Below are 19,659 nucleotides of genomic sequence, written 5' to 3' on the forward strand. Positions count from 1 at the left end.
AAATCTTTTAGCAGCAATTATTTTAGGTTGCCTTGTTAGGTGATATTAACATTATCACATTTGTAGAGCACTTCTATTTTCTGGGAAACTTTGGACAATTTAATCTAATATTTTAATTATTTCTCAGTCAGCTAAGAAATAAGAAGTGATAGATGCCAGATTTTATTTAAAAACAAAGTCTAGGATGAAAAGTGCCTAAAGAGCTCTCTGAATTCTGTCTTCCTCTCCACACCCCAAATAGACGCTTTCTCCAAAAACAAAAATCTGGTCATGAAACTTAGAAAATGCATGGAAACGCATATAAATGCATATATCTGTTTTTACTTAAATGATGATTAAGAAATAAAATACCCAAAGTGCAATTTCTTTCTTTCTTCCTTTCTTTCTTTCTTTCTTTCTTTCTTTCTTTCTTTCTTTCTTTCTTCCTTCCTTCCTTCCTTTCTTTCTTTCTTTCTGACAGGCAGAGTTAGACAGTGAGAGAGAGAGAGAGACAGAGAGAAAGGTCTTCCTTTTGCCGTTGGTTCACCCCCCAAGTGGCCGCTATGGCCGGCACGCTGCGGCCAGCACACTGCGCAGATCCGAAGGCAGGAGCCAGGTGCTTCTCCTGGTCTCCCATGGGGTGCAGGGCCCAAACACTTGGGCCATCCTCCACTGCACTCCCTGGCCACAGCAGAGAGCTGGACTGGAAGAGGAGCAACCGGGACAGAATCCGGTGCCCCGACCAGGACTAGAACCAGAGGTGCTGGCGCCGCAGGTGGAGGTCTAGTGAGCCGCGACGCTGGCCCCAAAGTACAATTTTAATACCTACAGTTGGACTGCCTAGCTCTCCTTCTTGTCACGACCCCTTAATTGTTGTGTAGGTAGCCTCTGTACTTTAGGTTTCTCATCTGTAAAATGGAATAATAATCACTCCTATTTTACCCAATTGTCTCACTGATTGTAATGTTTTTTTTTTTTTCCATTTTAAGCACTTAGTACACTGCCTAGCAATGACAAGCCCTCAATAAATGACAACATTATATTCATGTTATTATTGTGATTATAATCATTTTAATTTTGTGATAGGAGCTGGATAATATTGTAGAGACTGTAAATAGAAATAGAAAACAAGGATCTTGGTATTTGGGAAAATTACCTGTAATTACTGAGAAAATATTAATAAAATAAGGAGAAAATGATATATTGCTAAATAAAAAATAATGTAATATCTATGATAAATACTAGAGGTAATGCAGGTGACAATTTTATCAATCATTTTCCAGTTATCAATTTTATCATCGAGTACATGTCATCAAGATATATCAATTCAACGAACACTGTCTCTGCCACAGACCAGGTACTTGTTTTTAGAAGTAGATCAAACTGATAATGACTTTCATATCATGGCGTTAACCAACTAGTACAAGAGATAGACATCTAGCAAGTGTATGTTGGAGAAAATGGACAGCATTAATCACTTAGAGAGGTAAGGCAGGCTTCATAAAATAAATGACGTGTAAAGGGAGAGCTGAGGATAAGCTGAATTTTCCCAGAGGAAATGTTTAGGGAAGAGGGGCTCCATATAGTCACACATGTGCAAGTTAAGAACTAAGAAAGGGAAATCTAACTAAACAACCTATTGCAAATTATTACAGAATTGAAGCAAAGAAATTATTTATAATAAGCAATGGCAATTCTAAGTAGAGCTTGACCTATTCAATCCTAGGGTGAGTGGTGATGGAGGTGGGACTGATGGCTATCTCATGGCACTCCAGGACTTCAAACAATTCAATGTTGAATGGTAGGGATATTGCTAGTGTGTTTTTGGCTCAGGGTGGGTTGGAGCAGGAATATTCTAGTAGAGGAAGCAGTAGAAGCAAAGTCAATGATGTATGAAGCAGTCTGATGTTTTAGGAGCTTAGATTGGGAGTGGAAGAGATGGGGAATGCTGAGAGGGGTCAACTGAGGAAGTAGCAGGATTCAGTTTTTTGGCCATGCTAAGGAGTTTGCAGTTTTTCCATAGGCAATGAGGAACCATTGCACTGTTTGGAGCAGGTCAAGTGCCATGATCAGATTTAGATTTCTGAATATCTACAACACATCAGAATTTCTGGGGATAAGGTCCAGGGACCTGCAATTTTAACAATGCATATCAAGTCAATATTGTGCACTATGAAATTTCAAAATACAGTCTTGAGAATGTTAACAATTAAAAGTAAATAGAACAACTCATGTGAAGGAGAACAGGAACCTTTGTGCTGTGTAGAGAATGGTCTATTATGTGATTGTGTTACGCATTAAGCAGCTATAAAGCGGTACATTTGTTAAAATGTGTCGAAGCATTTCTATAGATGGAGAATTTTGATGTTTGTGAATTATATCTCAATAAAATTGGCATTTTTAAAAGTATATCTTTTTTTAAAAGATTTATTTATTTGAAGCACGGAATTACAGAGAGAGGGAGAGACAGAGAAAGGTCTTCCATCCCCTGGTTCACTCCCCAATTGGCTGCAAGGCCGGAGTTATGCCGATCCAAAGCCAGGAGCCAGGAGCTTCTTCTGGGTCTCCCACATGGGTGTAGGGGCCCAAGCACTTGGGCCATCTTCTACTGCTTTCCCAGGCCATAGTAGAGAGCTGGATTGGAAGAGGAGCAGCCGGGACTAGAACCGGCGTCCATATGGGATGCTGGCACTTCAGGCCAGGGCTTTAACCTGCTGTGCCACAGCGCTGGCCCCAAATTGGCATTTCTTTAAAGGACATTCTACTTTCTACTTGATGAATAGCAGTGTAGTTTACTCTTTGAAGAGCAATGTCATTGCTACATGAGTGCCAAAAACTGCAAATGAATGAATGGATACTTTAGAAGTGAAAACAGTGAATGTTTATTTGATAAAATATAATGAGGAGAAGGAGAGAAATAAGCAAGGATGGGCAGGATAAATGTTTGACAGAGTAGAATGACTGAAGAAAAATTCCCCAGACCACGTTTGCAGGTGGAAGAGAGGAAACTAGCAAAGAAGAGAAGAACTAATTGCTAGGGCAGTTGTCATGAATGAGAAAAGACTAAGGAAAAGTGGGCAGAATTAGTACAATTAAAGAGTAGGTATTTTTATCTTCAATTATTACAACAAAGAAAGAAATAATGACTTTTATGTTACTAAACTTTTTAAAAATATTTATTTATTTATTTGAAAGGCAGTTACAGGGAGGCAGAAGCAGAGAGAGAAAGTCTTCCATCCGATTGTTCACTCCCCAGATGCCCACAGTGGCCAGAACTGAGCAGATATGAAGACAGGAGTCAGGAGCTTTTTCCGGGTCTCCCATGTAGGTGCAGGGGCCCAAGGACTTGGGCCATCTTCTACTGCTTTCCTAGGCCAGCAGACAGCTGGATCAGAAGTGGAGCAGCCAGGACTCAAACTGGCGCCCATGTGGGATGCTGGCACTGCAGGCAGCGGCTTTACTTGCTACGCCACAGAATCGGCCCTTGTATTACTAAATTTTACCAAAGCAGTACTTTTGTCAGTCACATGAGCAACTGAGTTTATATTTACAGTTGGCTTGCTGGGCCTGGCATGGTTCTGTCTCTGATAGTTCACCACAATTCTCCCTTCATTTGTTTCTGCAAGGAATCCATTTGCAACAAACATTTCAAGAGATATCTGGAGCTTTACTGAATACCATGTCTTGTGATATGGTGATCATGAGCAATGTTTAAATCAGATCATCAGACATTTCTCGTAACTGCATTGCACTGCTCTTCTGAATCTTAGCAAATCTTCAGACCCCGCTAAATGGTATTTTTCTATATTTTTTGACAACCTTAAGATATTCACAAGGGTGAGAAATCACAGACGTTCTCATTCCCTGTGTGTGGCCACAATTGAGTTCACTTTTCAGAACCATTCAGGGCCTTTTAGAGAAACGGAATGGTCTGAGTTTCTACTCATTCCCCTCTAGCTCACACTGGAATTAATCCTACACTAGTTGAGCGTTTTTTTTTTCTGTTTTCAAAGTATACTATAAAGGGGCTTTAACACCAGCCAGAAACTGGATCCAAATTTCCAACTATTTTCTTCATCTCTTACTCCTCAGTCTAACTCCAGACCCTCTCTGGAATTCCGCCTCTTAAACCTCAGGCACTTGTGGAATCATGTGGAAAAGCTGCTTCCTGCTATGGTTTGAGTGTTTGTCTCCTGACTTCAAGAGTTGAGTCTCCAAAGTCCTCTCTCCAGGGTACTAGGAAGGTGACAATTTGATCCAATTGTGGTGTTTCAGGGTGAGGCCTGTGGCAAGTGATTAGATGGCATTAGGTTGTTAGGAGGAGCGCTCAGCATTGAACCTTGGTAGCTTTACAGAGACACAGACATGCGTATTCATTGGCTCTAGCCATGTGAATCTTCATCCTGTCTCAGGGCTGCTGACAAGACACCAAACCAGTAACACTGCTGAAGCTTGGACTGGCAACATCCAAAACCATGAGCTAGAATAGGCTTCTTTCCTTTAAAGATACCTACTTCAGGAGTTTTGCTATAGGAATGAAAACCTAACACACTTTCAGAATTCTTCATTGTATTTCTCTTCCAAAAACAAGGGGTAAAGATGGCAAATGATCAACTTCTTTTTTTGTTTTCTACCAGCAGCCCTTTTCAATGCATACTTGAACTTGCAGAAACAACGCTTCCTTAATCCTTTGCTTCCTTTCTTTCCTCATCTGCCTTAAAAAAAAGGGGGGGGGTGGACATGGCAGATCTTTAATGAGATTATGTGCAAGAAACTCTTTAGCTACTACAGCTTAAAAATACATGTTTTTTTAAGAAACCATGCAAAATTTTAGAAAATGAGATATTATTACTTTTTGAAAAATTCCAGGTGAATTACGTATGAGAGGTAGAGAAAATTATATTCACCACAACTTCCTCCAGGGAGAACAATGAATTCACTCTGAAAACAAATTTATAAGCTCACTTGGAACTTGGATACAGCCTCCAAAGTTCAGTCCCAAAAGAGATTTCCTGGAGTGTCATCCAGAGATAAAGAATGGGAACACTTGTTGTCACAGGAAAGTGGTAAGAACAAGGAAGAAGGAAGGAGAAAACAGCTAGAGCTGGCAAGATAGGCAATGCATCACTGTGCGATGTGAGCTTTCTAATCACTAAAGCTTTAAAAACTATGAAATATATATGAGATTTTCCCATTGAGGGAAGAGCCCTGAAGAGATCTTGCTTCAAATAGATACAGGCGTGAGATAAAAAAAAAAAAAAAAAAAAAAAATCAGGAAATACCAGATTTTGTGTTCCATTTCAAAAACGAATTGCGGGGGCCGGCGCTGTGACATAGCAGGTAAAGCCGCCGCCTGCAGTGCTGGCATCCCACATGAGCCCCAGTTCCAGTCCCAGCTGCTCCACTTCCAATCCAGCATTAAAAGATACCCTGAGTCCTTGGGTCCCTGCATCCGCGTGGGAGACCTGGAAGAATCTCCTGGCTCCTAGCTTAAGATTGCCACAGCTCCAGCCTTTATGGCCATCTGCGAGTAACCAGCAGATGGACAATCTCTCTACCTCTGCCTTTGCCTTTCAAATAAATAAACAAACCTTAAAAAGAAAAAAAAATGAACTGTGAAGTGTATGGAGTTTTTGAAACATTATGCATTATAAAGGGCTAGTAAGTCATAGAGTACACAGGCCTGGATTTGAATTTAGGCCACACTTCTTACTTGCTATGGGTCATTTGAACTTCTGGGAACTTTAAATGAATGGCATATATGCAATTCTTTCCCTGATAAACATTCCAAAAGTATTAACTATGATGGCATGATGATGATGGTGATGATGAAGAATATACCTAGCACAGCAGCTGACAGGATTGGGGCTTTCTTTTTTTTTTTAACTGTTATTTAATGAATATAAATTTCCAAAGTACAGCTCTTATGGATTACAGTGGCTTCCTCCCATCCCCCCCCCATAACTTCCCTCCCACCCGCAACCCTCCCCTCTCCTGCTCAGGATTGGGGCTTTCAACAAAACGTAATCACACATTGGCACAGTAATTATTAACATTATTGTAGCATACTACAGTGTTATTTAAATACTAAGCAAAAGTTTTTCCTACTGATATGTGTTTGTCCAAGAGAATGTTAAAAGTGAGTATTTATGTGAATGAAGACATACTTTTCCATATCTTTAAATTATCAAACTTAGTAGTACTAGAAATAAAACTCACTAGAGACAGTGGTCAAAACCGTGGTACTCTGTGTCTATTTCCAGAAAGATATATTAGTAGAGTCATTAGGAAACTAAGATCAGAAGATAAAATGACCCATACTCCATTTCTTCTAAAAAAATTTTTTTTGGCATACAATGACAATCGGCATGAGTTTCATGGTAAATAAAAAATTGTGCTTTTATAAAATTTGGGGCCATGCTAATTCTGTGATTTCACAGCAGTGTAAGCAGAGTCTCGTGGGGACTCTTGACTCCCCAGAAGAATAGAAATGTGCATTTTGTCTGCCTTGGTACAAATACAAAAGCTAGGATTCTTTGGGGGTATGTTTTGATAAAATATCAACAAAGAGAAAAATTCCGCTATTTTCCTTCACAGACTCCATACCGTGGGCAACCTGTAGCCAACAGAGTGAACAACAAAGACGGCAGAAGCAGTTTAACACAAGCAGTCAGTGTCCCATAACTATCGCTTGTCAGAGAGATCCTTACTTCTCTCCAAGAAGTACTTTGGCCAAAATCTTTAATTAGTTACATTGTTCAAAGAAGTAGCGTCTTCTGAATTGTCTCACTATTCGGGTGAATGAACAGTCCTGTAACTTCTAACACTAAGTGCTGGCCATGTTGAGGCAGGTTAGCTCTGTCTGTGTTAACCTGACACACAGCAGCATAGCTGTGGTTCTCTTCATCCTCCTTTCATTTCCTGCTTATTTCAAGGCACTGATTAACTCCAAGATGCTAGGCAATACTTCCCCTCATACTTAATGATATACATTTTATATTTCTTTTATTTCCCATCCATTCTTAGATGAGTTCTTCAGAAATAGAAATTCACCACACTTTTGGTATAAATAATTAGGTGCAACTGTGACAATATGGTTGCAAATTCCTTTCTTATTTTCTTGACAAATGTAGTTTCTAGTATATTCAAATTTCTAATGTATCTCTCTCTCTCTTTTTTTTTTTTTTTTTTTTTTTTTGCTATATTCCAGCTCTCTCCTCTATTTTTGCTTAAAAATTCTAACACGGAATTTCATGCCAGATTTTTTTTTTTCTTCCTGAGAGCTGGAAGAAATCATTTCAAGTTTCAAGACTGTGAAAATTGACTATGCCTGACTTTTCCCAAAATGACTCGCAATGCTTTTTGCCAGGCAGATTCTAGGATCAGTTAGTTTATGATCAAAACTTACAGATGGTACTTACAGAAGACTAGCCAGTAGGGCATTTTTCAAGAATGTCAAGATCAAAAACTATAATTAAAGGTTATTTTGGGAAAAGTCAGAGTCCCCATCACTAACTCCACAGGGAAAAGAAAGAAAAAAAAAAAAGAAAAAATGATTTTGTGACAAAGTAATTGCTGAGAAAAATATTGTAACCCAATATTGTCATTTGAAAACAATTGAATTTCTGGTCTTTTTATTACAGAATCTTGACTTTCGAGTGATGGTTAAGGGTATGGTGTGTAAGGCTGACTTTTCCTTAAGATTGTAAGTTATCACACAATTATCAGTGTTCCACAGCCATCTTGCTTGTCACCAGTCAGTGGAGCCCATCCCTGCTGGTTTGTCTTTATGCCAGACCCTCATGATATTTAATCACCACAAGATGGAGGTCATATGCTGATAAACCTGTGATAAAGTGAAGGCATTTTCACCACTTACAAATTTACAAATGAAAATCTTATGCACTGAGGCAAAAGCAGGAAAATAATGAATATCTTTAGTTTAATTTCCATGCATCACTGCTTGTGGCAGTGAAATAAATACCAGTGTGAAGTAATAGAGTAGTTAAAGGGGTGGGTTAGTGGTTTAAAGAAGAGAATTAATATCCATGATTAAAATTGCATGGATCTTTGCCAAGGGCTGTGAAAATGTGTCAATGGTATGACTCTGTTTCACGGACAGAGAAGGAATATTGAAAATTTAATAATAATTGCTCTCTTTTATTGTATAAAACCAACCAGAGTCTTTACTCCAGAGTGTACTAACACTAAATGAATTCTGTGCATATCTGTTTTTGAAAATAATCAACTTTAATTATACATTTTTTTATGTGCTGGTAAGTTTTAAAATCTTGTTTATTTAAAAATTCATGTCAACCTACCTAATTCTTATGTCCACTGGTTCATCACTTTTATTCCCACTAATTATAATTCGATGACCAGAGTGTATTTATTAGTGTTTTATTTATTTTTTAACATTTATTTTGAGAGCAGAGGGATAGACAGAGATCCCATCAGGTTTCTCTCCAAATGCCCACAACAGCAGGAATAGGTCTATGGCTGAATCTGGGAGCTGGGAACTCATTTCAGGTTCCCTACGTGGGAGACAGGAGCGCAGTCCTTGAGCCATCATTAATGTCTTCCAGGATTTGCACCAGCAGTAAGCTGGAGGCAGGAGTTAGAGCCAGGGGTCCAAGCCAAGCACTCCAACATAGGGCAGGGGCATCTTAACTCATCTTAACTGCTAGGCTAAGCATTTGTCCCCACTACTTGTTTTAATATTTGAATCTTAAACTTATATTCTTAGAAAATAATGATAAATTCATAATGTCCTCTTGCTGTGAAAAAATGGCAAAACATATTTTAGCATTATTTATTTATACTTTTAGTTTTTTTTTTATGAATAACCATGTGTAACCTTAAATTGTAATGTAAAATTTTCATTCCATAGAGAACTAATTGGGATACAGGAAGAACATGTGATAGCAAATTTAACTGTTATTTTGGATTAAGAATACATTTGTTTTATGGTGACCAATATATACTACCATTTTGCTAAAGCAGCCCCAATATTCATATTCCCTCTATTTAAGTTGCTTTCCACCAGGCACTGGAAGTGAAATATTTAGATGAATATTTAGAAGAAAAAAACAACTATCAAGGGTATATTGTTATTTTTCTGAGAATTTTTTTTAAAGAAAGACTACTAATTTTAATTCACTCCAAAGAAAGACTCCCAAATGAAAAGCTTTCTAGATAGAAAGCTTTATTGAAAACCTAAGATAAATTTTCTAGCTAGCAAAAGCAAGTAAATCACACACAACCTTATTCGAGATTCTTGCAGTGCTATGCTTCTGTACCCTGGGCACTTGAAAGAGATGAGGACTTCCCCATTGTTTTGTTCAGAGTTGAGGACTTGGTCAGCACTCAACAAATAATAAGTCATAATGATGAGTTCTAAATCCAATTTGAAACAGTATGGGGGAAATTCAAGTGGTCCCAAGTGCCAGTGTTCTACCAGTTAATTCCGTCTGTGGAGTAGCTGCAATTCCAGATTTTTATGTTCATGAAATAATTCAAATTATTATCTTCTATTTTTAACTCCTGGATGGGTTGGAGAGATTTTCACACTGAAGATTACAGTCATGGCTTTCACCAAGCTGAAAAACAAGCTTTAATGTGAAGATCCACACAAGACCAAACTTGATGAGAAACGTGGGGTGTTGCTATGGCAATTCCATTTGCTGGAACTTTTCTCTGTTGGCTTCACTCTGACATTACATTCTAAAAAGAATCACATGAAAAGGTGTATTGGCTGTGAAGACAAATGTGAAGCCAAGAAGATGGAAATTTCTCATCTTTCCTTCTCTAGAAGACAGAACATGTAGTTATATTGTAATGCCACCCCAAATACAGTCAGAGGGCTGGCTGGAGAGTTGTCATTCTGAGATTTCATTGAAACGCTGGGGTCTATTTCTGTTTGACTTAAGTGCAAAATTGGCAGTGTCAGGGTTATGAGTGAAATTACAATGTGAAGAAAAATGCTTAGGCTAAACTGAAAAATATTAAGGTGCTGACTCCCAAGAAAAACGAAGCTCTGCTTCTTGTGATTGTGGTTGTATTACTTTATTTTTAACAGAATGTTGATATATTAAAATCTCATTTATATGTAAGCTAATAAAGCAAATGAACCCATGTTTGAACATCTCTGGTGGAGAAGGGAGTTTTGTTAACTCAATGCTGTTTCTTTGCAGATAGACCTTCCTTTTGGAGGATATTAATCAAATTGTTTTAAGCAGCCAACTCAATCAGAATCTGATTGTCAAACACTTTTTCCTGACTAATAACTTGAACTCTTCACAAACAGCACTATGAAGTAAACTGTATTATCATCTCCATTTTACATATGAAGAAAGGGAGGTGCAGATAGAAGTAACAGAACTAATGTCAATCACTGACAAGAAAGGAAATCTGTGAGTTGAATCCAGAACCAAGATCTCAATCAACGTGTTATTAAATAGACCTGGGCCAAAGTTTAATGGAGATGGGGAATATGATTCCTAAGCAATTTACTAATAGTTGGAAAAAATATATTTCATCATTATTGTGCAAACATCTTTTGCAAGCTGCAAAATGTAGCCAGTGAAGTAAGACTAGAGAAGTAATTTATCATAGAACTTTGTGGCTTAAAAATAACCCATTTTCAACTTTAGCTTTGTAATAATAGTTTACAGAGATTTCACCATATGTTGTTAGCATAAGAAAGACTTGAAAGGTTCCAGTCCCTGTCCCTGAAGAATTTATCAGTTACTTGGAGAACATAGGAAACAAGTCAAATAAGGATCCAGCTATTCAGGAGAGGGCATAAGTATATTTAGAGATTATTAGTGAGCTAATGGCTCATGTGGACTTCTATTTGATGAGCACATTTGAAAATCAAGAGATTTCATATAAAAATCTGAATTTCTAGCTTCTCCTTTAAAAGTCCAAATTTCCATAAACATGTGGCTTATTTTCCCTTTTGGCAACAATTGGCTAGAACTAGTAGAAAATTTCCATTTTAGTAGTGGTGTGTACTCTCAATTCTTCCAGATTTATCAACCTTGCTCTTTGCACTGCTGTGAAGTTCAGGGACAACTGGCATTCATCATGAAGCTGTGCCCTGATTTTTCTTGCACTATTAAGATGTGTTACTTTTTTAGCCCCTTATAGGCCTTTGAGGTGGTGTCTCCCACTGTAAAGGCATCAAAATTTTTTTGAAATGTGGATTATTAACAGGTAGGAACAAAAGACTGTCATGTAAATAGCTGCAGAGTACCTATTAATTTCCACTTCTGCTTCTGTGATGTTCTGGGAATATATTGGAGTAGCCAAAGAAAAGACTTGGAACATGAATTGAAGTTGCCACCACTACCAAATTTTTCATAGGTATGATGTGTTGCAAAACAATTTTTTTTTTTTTTTGACAGGCAGAGTGGACAGTGAGAGAGAGAGAGACAGAGAGAAAGGTCTTCCTTTGTCTTTGGTTCACCCTCCAATGGCCGCCACGGCCTGTGCGCTGCGGCCGGCGCACCACGCTGATCCGATGGCAGGAGCCAGGTGCTTCTCCTGGTCTCCCATGGGGTGCAGGGCCCAAGCACTTGGGACATCCTCCACTGCACTCCTGGGCCACAGCAGAGAGCTGGCCTGGAAGAGGGACAACTGGGACAGACTCCGGCGCCCCGACCGGGACTAGAACCCGGTGTGCTGGCACCGCAAGGTGGAGGATTAGCCTAATGAGCCGCAGCGCCTGCGCAAAACGATTTCAATATGCCTAAGACTCAAGAGTATGTTAGGTCATTGCAGTGCTGAAGTATGCTAGACATTTGCAGATAAACAGTTCCAATCCATATGCATAGAAAATACTCTGCACATTTCGAAATGATAGTGATTAAACAGAAAGAAAGTGAATAGAGGACTAAATGAGAGAGGGAAAAAGAGGGATAGGGAAGAAGGGAGAGATTCTAAGAGTTGTGAGGTCACAGCGTCTCAAATCCTTGGACATTGTTTCGGGGCTTGGCCCCTTCTAGATTTCATCTAGAAACTTACAAGATTTACTATGAATTTCGGGTCTTGTCACTTGCCTGGAAAGTCTTTGTTTTCCTGGGACTTTTAATTCATCTGATTTTTCACCTATGTAAATTTCAATATCTGATTCAAGAGGTTCATTTTCTACTAAATTTTCTTATTCTCTCTAGTGAAAGGAAATAAATTCTTCATTTACACTAGTTTAATGTGGTATAGACTTCATTTATTGAACTTAGTATATTCCATTGAAATTATGTATTTACATGCCTGTCTTCATACAACTTTGAATTCTTGGGAAGGAGTCATATTTTACTTCCTTTGTTTCTTCATCTGTCAGCATGATATAAGTAGTTGTTGAGTAAATGAATGAATACACTTTGAAATGGGAGTCACTTTAAAGTATTTATTGAAATCTTGACCTTTTAACTTGTTATATATGTAAGAGCCAAGATTTCTTTCAAAATATCTAGTTTATATAGGTAACAATATAGTTGATAAAATTAGGGTAGCATTTTGCAGTTATAAATGTTTTATATATGAATGTACTTCAAAAAATTACAGAAATGGCATTAAAATGAAATTATTTTGCTACAGAAAATATTGAAGTCTATATATATATAAAGTATCTTTCAAAAAGTTTGTGGAAAATGCATATGAGGAAAAACTCTGCTTAGGTGTCAAAATTTATTGCACCAAACGAAACATCTTTTTAATTGTACTTTCCATGAATTTTTGAAGTTCTCATAAACGCATCTATGTGTAACCTTTATATGGATATGTACCCATATTTATTAAATCATCTATAATTAGTTGAACATAGTGTTGTGTAATGTAAATATTAAGCACTCCGGGGAGCATCTGAGTAAAATGTATTGATGTCATTAAGTAATCCTTTAATTTCATTTTTATAGCTACCAGATATATCCCCCATTGCCCACCTGAGACAAGGAAGCGGTTGTAAGTCTTGCAAGGTGCTGGAGAAATATTTCTGTCTTACTGAGGTATAATGAAGAAAGTGCACAGAGGGTAGTGCTCAGCTAAACACATCCATATCAGGAGCCCCCAGGTGAAGCAACTTGAAACTAAACCAGCTCTCCAAAGCCGCTAATTTCCTTTTACAAGGTTAATCAATCCCAGATTTCTAAAAGCATAGATTTAGTTTGCCCTGTTTTTTTTTTTTGTAATTAGAATGTTTACTACATTTAAAGAATTATTGCTTACAGACTACATCCATCATGACTACATTAAAAATCTTTACATATATGTTTACTATTGACACAATCCTGAAATTATAGAAACATATGATCTGATAGACCTGGATATAAGCTGACATTTTCATAATATCTATAGATACAGAGTAGTAAGCAGAAAAGGATTATGAATGACAGAAGAGTCTTACAAATAAGAGTTCTCATCTAGCTTCATGTAAAGTAGAATGCTGTTGAGACTCCAGAGAAGTGGCAATTTCTAATTTCTTTCAGGATGACATTATTATTATTATTATTCCATTATTGTGATAAACTTATAACATGTATACAGACCTTTATCATCTCTCGGATGAAAGCAGTTATGGTTTCCGTGTCCCTTGCACAAGTTCGTGTGTTGGAGGATTCATTCTCAGGATGCTTGTGCTCGCAGGTGGTGGGAAGCGTAGTGGGTGATCTGCAGTCACTTTGTGGGAGATCTTTAATAATTCCTGTATGATCTCTTGGCAGTTCTCAAGACAGTGTTGCTATAAAAGCTGTCTGACCATGCCCAGCTCTCTCCGACTTCCTGTATGAAGATGTGATTGCTCTTGCAAGAGATTCCACTAGTGTCATCCACCATGATGCGGCACAGCCGAGAGAGCCCTTGTCAGAACTGAGAAGATACCACACCCTGGAACTTTCAGAACTGTGAGCTAAATAAATGTCTGCACTCCATAAATGGACTGCCTTGGGTATGTCATTGTGGGGACACGAAGCTAATACAGAAGCCTCTTAGAGTCTGTTGGAAGCACGCTGAAGGAGAAAAGTCAGGCAGTGACTGATGACACAACACCTATCTCAGTACTCTTGAGTCACTCTTGGAAGGAAAACGTACTAAACTGCAGTAGTAATTGGAAGCCAGAAAAGTTGGTCAAGTGCTCAGTATTAAAGCTACTCTTACAGATGAGAAGTCACACAAAGATAGAGGTTAGAGCTTTCCCAGAAAGCAATTTTTTGAAGGTTACAGATTGCATGGTATTGGACTCCCAAATAAAAACTGTTTTAAGTGGCCGGGACTTGCGAAGCAGATCAGCAGTTGTCACCGAGTGGCTAAAGAACCCCTGAGAAGCAGCCACGTGAGTTGAAGATGGTACACAGATTTATAGTAGCAGGGCTGCGTAATGCCTTTGTCAATGTACCTTCCTCAGAAGCAGAATGGTCCTTCTCCATAAAGAGTAGCCTGCTCTAGACTGCTTTTCCTCTTAAACTACTGAGTCTCACCACACAGAGTGTTGTCTTGCAGGCTGGGTTTTATCAATCAATGCTTTCTAGTGTCAGCTACATATGTCTGTGGATGGCCATTCCTGCTCAGGAAACCATTTGTTCGTTTTTCCCCTTCACCATCACCATAGCCATTCCCCAATGAAAATTCTGTCTTCAATAAACTTTAATTAATTTTCGGTTAAAAGTGTTCCTTCTCACAAAATTGAATGCTCAGAGACTGTGCCAGTATCATAGGATATTCCAAGACAGTGGAATTTGGCTGTAACTATGCATTGGTTTCAAGAGAACAGTAGTTTGAGTCTCCTCCAAATTCTAAACCTATGTTCCCAGAATCAAGGTGGAGTAAAGTTTACTCAGAATGGAGATTGTATACTTAAGGATGAACCTCCCCAGAGCATATTAAAGGACTGTATGCAGTTGGCCTCAACCAGTCACGTAACATGATAAGGTTCATTAGCATAATGGCACAAAGTGAGCAAATCCTTTCTCCCTGGAGTCCTGGAAATGGATGTTCCCCAAGCATACAAGAGAAAGTGCTTCCTCTGTGCCCTTTTGGATAATCTGTGACAGGATTTACTTTGGGGTAGAATTGTTTTTTCTGAAAGCCAAATCAATTCTTTCAGTCATTTAAGGATGTGTCAAAAAGAAACGTAATTCATTGTATGGTTTTAATTTTGATCAAACATCAAAAAACAAAAATTTACATAGTTTAGAGAAATATATATATATACATAATCTACATCTATATCTATATTCATATCTGTATATAATGTATATCTATATGTAAGGGTACTGTAAAAAATCTGTGGAAAATGCAATTAAAAGTAAGAATTTAATTTGGTGCAAAAATATTTTGAAACCTATGGATAGTTTTTTCATAATGTGTATTATTATTGAACTTTTTGAAGTACTATCATACATGTATGTATGCACAAATATATTTTAAAAGAAAATATGTAAACAAAATATATAGATGCAGAAATCTTTATATATTTTATAAAATACATCTTAAATACTTATATAAAATATATGTGTATGCTTTGTTTAAAATTTATTAAGTAAGAGACAGCATTTGGCCTGGCAGCTAAGATACCTTTTTAGACACCACATCTTATATCCAACTACCTGTATTCGAGTTGTGACTCTCCTACTGATTCCAGCTTCCTAGTGATGCACACCCTAGGAGGCAGAAGATCAAGATTTCAACAACTTGGATTCCCGTCACCCATATGGGAGACCTGGATTGAGCTACTTGCTCTGGGTTTTTGCAATCCCAGCTATTGCAGGCAGTTAGTGGATAAAACAATGTATGCGAGACCTGTATCTGTCTGTCTGTCTCTGTTTCTTTTTATGTCTCTGTTTTTTTTTTTTTTTCATCTCAAATAAATAAAACAAATGACTTTAAAAATATGTTAAAATTTTTGTAACATGGCCGGCGCCGCGGCTCAATAGGCTAATCCTCCACCTAGCAGCGCCAGCACACCGGGTTCTAGTCCCGGTCGGGGCGCCGGAGTCTGTCCCAGTTGTCCCTCTTCCAGGCCAGCTCTCTGCTGTGGCCCAGGAAGGCAGTGGAGGATGGCCCAAGTGCTTGGGCCCTGCACCCCATGGGAGACCAGGAGAAGCACCTGGCTCCTGCCATCGGATCAGCGCGGTGCGCCAGCCGCAGCGCACAGGCCGTGGCGGCCATTGGAGGGTGAACCAACGGCAAAAGGAAGACCTTTCTCTCTGTCTCTCTCTCTCACTATCCACTCTGCCTGTCAAAAAAAAAAAAAAATTTGTAACATAGAGAAGAGAGATGAAATGTAAGTAGATATTCTTCACTCTGGATCATTAGATTATAGCAGCATGAATTTTCTTCAAAAACTCAGATACAATTTTTTAATTTTGTACACAAAGCAGTATAACTTCTATAATCAAAAGTAAAAACCAAAGTATTATTTTTACAAGTGGCCTAATGAGTTATCAGTGCACCTCCTGGACTATTATTGATACTATTAAATCTCTCTGTTTGAAATTGGGTTATTCCACAAAGGGTGTTGTGAGGTAAGAGGCTCCTGGCTCTACCTTCTATATCCACTGTACAAACACTAGGAAAATGAACTGACATAGGTTTCCATATTGATTTACAAGTATTTCACCTGGTACCAATCAATAAACATTTATTGAATGAATGATCGAAGGAATGATTGAATTAAAAGCACCTAAGAATGACTAAATTTTCCAACAACTACTTGTGAAGTTTATCTTAATATGTTCTAAAATTGGTCCTGCAACAATTTTAGTTATCACCATTTTAAATTCAAAGTTTTTTTTAAAAAAAATAAGAAAATCTAAGTGAAAATTCTTTTTGATTTCTTTATTCCTTCATAGAAATATATATCATCTAATTTTAAACTCTATAGTACCATTCTATTTCAGCTAAAATAGAAGTGTCTGGTAAATCATGGAGTAAATTTTGCTATAAGAAAATGGGGAATATTTGATTCAAAGTAAGGATTAGATAATAGAGAATACACTAGGGAAATTTATTTACAAAACCAAGTTAATCTGTCTTATGGATCATCACAGTCATCATCAGTATACATAGAAAAAGAAATTTAGACATATCAATAACTCATAAAACTTTCACCTGAAACATGACCGTGTGATAATGATAAAAATAACTTCTAATAAAATATTGTATTAGTGTTTTACATAGAAAGATCAATTATGAGGTTAGTGGGGGATAGAGTAGATGTTAGGCAAGTGGTATACAGTAATTACCAAATATGATGCCTAAATGTTCACTTTTTAACAATTCGTTTACCTGTTCCCATGTAATAGTTGGTATTTTTATAGAAATCAAGCATATATCATCCACTTACAATGAAAAGCTAGCATCTACAGCGTTGGCTTCTAGATATCACTAACATACTCATTAAAAGCAGAAGTAGAAATGAATGATGAAGTTAGAGATGTCATTTATTTTCTCTTAATTGTACATCTGCCCTATAAAGACCTTCATTAGGAATCTAGTCCAGGATTTAAGACAGAATATCCCTCTACAGACAGATTCTCTCTATTGGAGTACTATTCATATGATAAATGAGCATGAACCTTTTTGTGACATGTCTATTATCAAATTAAACTGTTACTTAAATCTTGCATTGCTATTTAATTTTTCTCTCATGTATGTTTTATCTCTTCAACAGTATTGTAAGATTTGGGAAGGACATAGAACATGTATCACATTTTCCATCCCAATCATGATGCCTTTAATACATTTTCATAGGTAATCAACACTTTTTGATGGATGAGAGAAGATTCCGGTAAAGACACCAAACCTGAGGCTCGCCTACCAAATACCAGTTTGGTTTTCTATTTTGCCAATTCAATTTTGAGTGAGTACGAAGTAATTTACTCAGCAAAAATAAAAATTATGCAAATTTGGTAAGAATTTATCTTTCTCTGTTATCATCAAATGTAGATTTTCTTTCTTCCTGAAGACTCAAATAATTTACATTCTTCTATATTAATTCGTAAGTATTGCGATTTTAAAACATTTTCAAAACAACATAACCTGCAAATACTCCACAAAGACAGATTATACACTATAGATAATTAGTGGATTTCACATGAAAGTTATGAACCAATCAATGAAAATATTGTATCCTGAAACATAAACTTTCTAAATTTGATTTTATAGCCAATAAAAGTTACATTCCAAAGGAAGATGGAATTTTTACTTAATCTGTTTGTATTACTGCTATAAAGAAAGGTAAAAGTCAGAGTGATTGTGATTGGCTAAGTAGTTTCTGTTTACTGAGGAAGCAATAGTCTGTTTCAAATGCTCGGAATTTCTAGGTCTTTACATTACCTAAAATTACAAAGAAACAACTAATATTTTCTTAATAACATAGAAGAATACATGAGCAAGAACCTTCACAATATCAGACAGGAAAAAAACATATTTTTTCATGTCAAAGGGTGATCAGTACCTGTTTTTAATGGATGATTTTTTTAACCAAATAGGACAATACTATCAAAGATGCCAAATATGTATAAAATGATCTCTACAGACCTGGAATAGAAATTAGATGTAGATACTTGAAAAATGGAAATTTTATAGTTATCAATAGCCTTAATTTTCCTTCCCCTCTCTTTGAAAGAAGGATGAGCTTTAAAGAATACTCTACCTTTGAGTAGTTTTAGAATGAAGTCAAGGGACTGGTGTTACTGTGGCCTAGTGGGTTCAGCCGCTGGCATCCCATACTTGTGTTGCTCCATCTTGGATCCAGCTCCCTGCTACTGCATCCAGGAAGACAGTGGAAGATAGTTGAAATACTTGGACCTCAGCCACCTATGCCAGAGACCCAAATGGAGCTTCTGCATCCTAGCTTAGGCCTGGAGTAGCCCTGGCCATTGCAGCCATTTGGGGAGTGAACCAGCAGGTGAAAGATTGTCTCTCTCGCTCTTGCTCTTGCTCTTGCTCTCAGCCTGCCTTTGAAATAAAACAAATTGGCTGGCGCCACGGCTCACTAGGCTAATCCTCCGCCTTGCGGCGCCAGCACACCGGGTTCTAGTCCCGGTCCGGGTACCGGATTCTGTCCTGGTTGCCCCTCTCCCAGGCCAGCTCTCTGCTGTGGCCCGGGAGTGCAGTGGAGGATGTCCCAAGTGCTTGGGCCCTGCACCCCATGGGAGACCAAGAGAAGCACCTGGCTCCTGGCTTCGGATCAGCGCGGTGCGCCGGCCTCAGCGCGGCGGCCGCAGCGGCCATTGGAGGGTGAACCAATGGCAAAGGAAGACCTTTCTCTCTGTCTCTCTCACTGTCCACTCTGCCTGTAAAAAAAAAAGAAAAAAGAAAAAAAAGAAATAAAACAAATTAATAAATCTTAAAAAAATTGAAAAGTTAGTCATTATTTAAAAAAATGCAAGTCAAGACTATGGATAGTCTTTTTTTTTTTTTTTTTTTTTTTTTTTTTTTTTTTTTGACAGGCAGAATTAGACAGTGACAGAGAGAGACAGAGAGAAAGGTCTTCCTTCCGTTGGTTCACCCCTCAAATGGCCACTACAGCCAGCGCATTGTGCCAATCCAAAGCCAGGAGTCAGGTTCTTCCTCCTGGTCTCCCATGCAGGTGCAGGGCCCAAGCACTTGGGCCATCCTCCACTGCCCTCCTGGGCCTCAGCAGAGTGCTGTGCTGGAAGAGAAGCAACCGGGACAGAA

General features: G+C 38.0%; 1 long non-coding RNA gene across 1 annotated transcript in view; it reads left to right on the top strand.

Annotated features, from left to right (window-relative positions):
• Nucleotides 1–13,836, top strand: part of LOC103350114 (uncharacterized) — a 154,468-nt gene extending 140,632 nt beyond the window's left edge. Inside the window, exon 4 of the long non-coding RNA XR_016210877.1 lies at nt 13,701–13,836. This is a non-coding gene — a long non-coding RNA (uncharacterized LOC103350114). The remainder of the gene's footprint in view (nt 1–13,700) is intronic.
• Nucleotides 13,837–19,659: the final 5,823 nt, after the last annotated feature.

The sequence above is a fragment of the Oryctolagus cuniculus genome, chromosome 7 (genome assembly GCF_051225735.1).
Source record: "Oryctolagus cuniculus isolate XC-2025 breed Fujian yellow rabbit chromosome 7, ASM5122573v1, whole genome shotgun sequence".
Classification (NCBI taxonomy): Eukaryota; Metazoa; Chordata; class Mammalia; order Lagomorpha; family Leporidae; genus Oryctolagus; species Oryctolagus cuniculus.